A 5915-nucleotide genomic window follows, 5' to 3' on the forward strand; every position below is an offset into this window, starting at 1 on the left:
GGTTCTTGGAAATATGTCCCCTCTTTGGTAGACGACTTGCCTGGAAGCAATGTTTAAAGAAACCCTCACGAACTTCAAACATGAAGAGAGAGGATTGGCCACCACTGGTGATGGGACTTGATGCTGATTTTCGATCTTTCAGCTACCGCGGCAAAAGCTTGAGTCGATTTTGTCTCAGATCGAATGGAATCAGAATCGATTCAATTTTGCTGATATGGTACTTCGAACAAGGTATTGAAGGTGGCCACAAGGGCATTAGTCGATCCGCAATAAAAGGAACTAATTACAGGTACAGTTATTTTGGTCAAAAAAAAGTAATTCGTTACCCAACCGTCACTCGAAAAAAATGTAATGGCGTTACTCCTTACAATTACTTTTACTCAAATTTTAGATTACCAATATTTCATGGTTTTTGCCCAATCAAGGCCATTCTTCGCTAAAGAAATCATGCTTTTAACTCAAGGCGTCCTAAAGCGTAACATTTGTCTTTTATTTTTTATTGCGACTCTCGGTCATGTCAAATTGTAAAATAATAGAATTGTGTATGTAAACAACTTACACAAATATGGATAACGACATAAAAGAAGAAACTAAAATGGTTAAAACGATAAAACATTCGGCTAATGATATCACAACAGAGATGACTAGAATTGGTTCAGTGCACTTGGAAAAAGGGAAGAGGTGAGTAACAGATAGTACAAAGACAAGTAGGTAGAGGTAAATAATGAAAATCTTGGTTATTATAGCCGAGTGGATGGGCCAGATTGAACACATCCTTTGTCAACTCCCGTCGCTGATGTCATCTGGCTGGGAGACGGACAAAGGTACGTGACCGCCAATACTCCGAAGGGATGTCGGGCCAAGGACAATAGGTTGTTAGCAAGTCCCGGTCAAGGGACCGGGAAGGACAACTTGTGTCCAGACATCACCTCCGGAAAGGTCAGGTTCCCAACACTGTTGGACACTAGCCTTGCCAGCCCGATGGTGAGGGGCTCGGTTTTGCATAGAAAATGCGTCCATGCATTATTGGCATATTGGGGCACGCAGAGGAACTTGGAGTAGTTGGCATCGGCGGATTTGAGGGCGGATTGGGTGGAGTTGGGAAGCCAAAGATGTAGGCCGTAGACAAAAATTGGGGTGACGTAGATCCGGAAGAGTTGAAGGACTATTGGGAGGGGAAGATTCTTCATGGGAAGTCTATTGCATATGTATCCGATCCTGGTCCTGGCCATAGTTATTGTGGATTTGAGGTGATTGGTGAATGAGAGTTGGGTGGAGAAGGTGAAACTGACACAGTTAAAACTATTGACGATTTCAATCGGACTTTTGTTAATATGGAAGGAGGTGGGAGGCAGACGACCTTTATGGAAGACCATGGCCTTCGTCTTGATCTTATTGACTTGAAGGCCGTTCTCTTGCCAATAACCATGGAGTGCATTGATGGCATTTCGCTATTCCATGGCTGAATCAGCCAAGAGAACCAGGCCGTCTGCATATTGTAGATATTGAACTGGAAAACGGTTGATGTAGGGGCCTTGGTGTGTAAGAGCTTCGGCCGGTCGGATACATGAAGATTAAAAAGAATTGGCGATAGTGGATCCCCCTGTGGAAGGCAAACGGAAGTGAAATAACAGGGGGGATAGGTCCTCACCAGATCGAATGGAGCATCTGAGTCCCGCGAAAATGTTGGACAGCAGGACACAGATTGAACGCGGAACTCCACATAGTTAACGTGTGAAGAATAATGCGTTCGGTCTACCCTATCAAATGCTTTGGAGAAATCCACGTAGCATCCGTACAGTCTCCTTTATGTTGCTGATGATAGAATGCCTAATTTCATTGAGGAGAGTAGCTGCAGAGGTGGTAGAGCGGCTTCTCCGGAAACCGAATTGGAACTGGGGAAGGAGATCCCTATCCTCGGTCAATCCGGAGAAGCGAGCAGCTAGTAGGGTGGACATCATCTTCAAGAAGGGGTTTTCCAGATCGTTGGTCCGATGATTGTCTGAAATGTCACTTGGCCTTTTCTTATGGATGAAGATGATAGCTGACTCCATCCACTCTGCTGGGAAGAAGGAAGAATGTAGGGCGAGGCTGAATAGATGTTGAAGGAGTGGCAGGGCTTGGATCCGGAGAAGTGACAGTTGGAAAGGAGAGATCCCAGATGTTGATGGGGCTTTCCTCTTCATCTTCAAGACTGTGGCCCTGGATGTGATAATGATCGTTGATGTTTAAAACAATGTCGAAAAAGTCATGATGGAAAAACAGTATTGGACTTATGAAGTCGGTAAAGCTTCCCTGTGAGAAGTCTTTGTCTTAAGTTGTGGAATTGAGGAGGCTCTAGAAATTTGACGCATCATAGTCAAGCTAAGGAGAGATTTTCCTTTCTTGACAATTGCACTGAATCAGCTCTTCAGTCCAACGGAATTTGATTGACAAGATGTAAACAATTTCAGATTGAAAACCCTCAGCGTAGTTGAGAGCAAGCACAATTTTCAACTCTGACTTTCTTTGATCGTAATCCGCTAGATGGAATTACGCTAGATGGAATTAGCAATAAATGGCAATTTCTGTTGAAATCTCAGCAGTCACGAGATTAACGAAAATTTAAAGGTCATTCTGGAAGCTAAAAAAGGAACGAGTAAAAAATTAATTTTTGGGTCGTTACAATTACACAATTTTAAAATGTATTGCAATTTCAGTTCCTTTTTCGAAAAAAGGAACGAATTATTGTAATTTCGTTGCTTGTAATTTCGTTACTAATGCCCTGGTGACCACCCTATTCTTTAATGTCAAACGTTTGATAAAATAATTACTCGTCGGTCACAATCTAAAACGCAAGCAGGAGGAGCAAAAAACTGATTTATCACTGTCACTGTCATAGAGTCATTATCCGGGTGACCTACCGTGCATTGTTCTGAACCCACCACAATCAACTATTGCATCGATCTACAATGACTTTACCGTTGATGGATCAAAACTATCGGAGAGTGAGAGAGCCACCAGACTATTTGAGTTTCTTGACTGTCTTTCAAAAATCAGCAGGAAAAAAATCGACCCTTCTCGAGGTTTTCAATGTGAACTGGCTGGCTGAAAAGTAGTCAAACCGGAGGAAATTATTAGTATGGGCACTTGACAATGACTTCTCCTAAACAGTGACGAAACCCACGAGTATTGTAACGACAGAAGAGGGAAACATAGCACACAGATAGATCTATGCTTCATCCGAGGGCATAGCTATCAGTGCAGAGTCATTGATCCAAAAATGTCTGACCACCACATCACAGTGACGTCAATCTCTAGATCAAAGAAGCGCTCTCTCAAGAAGCAGATATATGTGACTAAGTTCACACCAGATTCAGTAAAGACTGCCCGACAAACACAACCAAAACTGGATGTGAAGAGGATGGGATTGGCAAACACTGATGCAGCCACTAACAAGAGAGAAAATTGTTATCATTAGCCCCAGAGCTGAATGGTTTACCCTACATCTTAAGAATCGACAAACTGAACTATTTCTCTCCGAGAACAAGAACAAGAAATTGCGTAATAAAGTATATGCTAGAGAATTGGATAAGGCCAAAAGAAAGCGGAATCCAAGATGAGGCGTAAAGGCCCTAATAAGGAGTGCGAAATATCATAAAGAGAAAAGACTGATTGTGACAAGACAATATCAGATTGACCAAGCAACATGGAGGAATTACGTCAAGTGACAAAGAACGCACCAATGTTCTGGCGCGGCATTTTCAAGAGAAGGCGAATACATTAAGGAAACTGGATGGAAAGGGAAAATGGTTGGTGTGAAGGCAAGGGCAGCATGGAACAGACTTTCGGATGAAATCCAATGTGCAGTGGCCCGAGAAAGGCGAAAATTTTGATAAACAACTTTGTGGTGCACCATTAAAGAGTATATCTATGTGGGCCATGGATGGAAATAGAGGGAAATGGCTCTCTAGGTATAAATCCATCCCTATATGTATCAATAACACATACAATGGCTCGTAAAATACACTTATTATCATTATTATTATCTGATTCAACCAGATCATCCCTCACATCCACGCCGTGATCAGCACTTGAATTCAAGGTATCACAGTCCGCAACGTCCGTGCTAATTGATTCCACACAGGGTATCACGACATCAGACCCAACATCTTGTTCATCTAAGTTCATTTAAAGAGGCCAAAACGACTTGTTGGATGCTCAACCATCTCAGATCAGTGAAAATATATTGGACGAACAAAATCAAGGAACGAAGAATCTCCCATTCGGACAGTGTTTGTACCCTACCTTTTTTGCCGCCGACATCTTTCACCTGGTGGCACAGGGATGAGAAGTTATTGAAAGCCATTTTTTACCGTCTGACAGAAAATGGTGGCCTAAAATGGCCGAAATTGGTCCAAAATAAGTGGCAGAAAATGGCCGAAAATGCCAAAAAATAGCACAAACTAGAAATCATTATTTCATTCTACATCATCTCCTTGTAGTATTATTAACACTCCCGTTACTTTTTAAAGCTACCTGTATGTAGGCTTGACACCCTGGGATGGGTATTTTGCATCGAATGTGCAATAACAACCACTAAACGTCACTGGAGCATGATGGAGTTTGAATTTTCCCACTGCTATCGTCCTGACTCAGGGTTGCTATTGACCTTCACTTTTTTGAGTCAAAATGACGACACGTGCTTTAAAAGAAGGTATCTCGTATTCAATAGCCATTTTGATGACGATGAAAAGAACTATACATGTGTTGGCTAGGCCTTGGATACTGTTATCAATTCAATCAAACCATCAAACTGTTTAAACATCAATTTTTCGAGGAACATTTTGAATTTCAGCCAATGCTATACCAATTTGCTTTTTGGCAAAGGACACTTGAAAAACTCATCCATACCCTATGATCTTTCTTGTCTTTGATACCTTCTAAAATCAATATCGGTCATTCTAACCACTGGCGGCCATTTTTGACCACCTTCCAGCATTTTTTGCCATTTTGGCAACTTTCTGCTATTGTGGCAGAAAATGGCAGAAATTCGATCAATCTCATTTTTTCCCATCGCTGACCTGGCCACCATCATCCAGGATGCCACTTGTACTCAGCCAAATTTTATAATGTTTAGGTACATACTTTAAGGGTCATTGATATCGTTTTAGGATAGGTTGTGTTATGTTAGATAAGGTAAAGGTAGGTGTAAATAGGTTAAGTTTAAAAACGTCGGACCGCCAACTAATCGGTGGAGAATAACGTCTAGCACCACCGCATGTTTATGGCTCTCAGATGATGGATCCCCATTGCTTGAATTGGAAAGAATGTTGATGCTTGAGTTACATCAGTAATTTCCAGTAGTAACCTTTAGTATAAACCTTTTGAATTCAAGTAAAAAGTTTGTATTGACCCTAGAACTACAAAATAATAAAAATGTGAGCACAACCAGTGTGCTTTTAAAGTGATGCCAGTTTAGCAACACTAACCCTACTTGGATAGGGATCTAATATTTGCAAACAAGCAAATATCATAAAATTTCAATCAAATAAGCAAACAAACAAGGAAATGCCCGATTTGAGCTCATCAGTAAGAACGAGTGAGTAGATTGCTATGGTATGCTTCCTAGAAATATGTGTGTTTTCACGGTTTTCACCTATATGGTCAATCTTGATTGTGTCAAATCGCACGGCAAAACCGCAGTAGTTGACAAAAATGGAATACTTACCCCATCAAGTTTTAATGTCAGAATAAAGCTTAGTATATTAATACGATTGATAGAATCTTGAAGTCTAGTTTTAGATTTACCCAAACACCTTTACAACCCTACAGGGATGTGTTTCTAGGTGCTTCACGGGTTATGCTCACGTTCATTTGAACGATTGTGGCGACGAGGGATTCGTATATTGTGAGGTGACCGGACAAACTCGACC

General features: G+C 41.3%; 1 long non-coding RNA gene across 1 annotated transcript; it reads right to left on the minus strand.

The window, feature by feature from the left end:
• Positions 1–466: 466 nt before the first annotated feature.
• Positions 467–3160, minus strand: LOC131890868 (uncharacterized). The gene is made up of 2 exons (XR_009374349.1): positions 2904–3160; positions 467–2202 (listed from the first exon to the last, which is right to left on the minus strand). It is a non-coding gene; the product is annotated as an uncharacterized LOC131890868 (long non-coding RNA).
• Positions 3161–5915: the final 2755 nt, after the last annotated feature.

This window comes from Tigriopus californicus, chromosome 11, assembly GCF_007210705.1.
Source record: "Tigriopus californicus strain San Diego chromosome 11, Tcal_SD_v2.1, whole genome shotgun sequence".
Lineage (NCBI taxonomy): Eukaryota > Metazoa > Arthropoda > Copepoda > Harpacticoida > Harpacticidae > Tigriopus > Tigriopus californicus.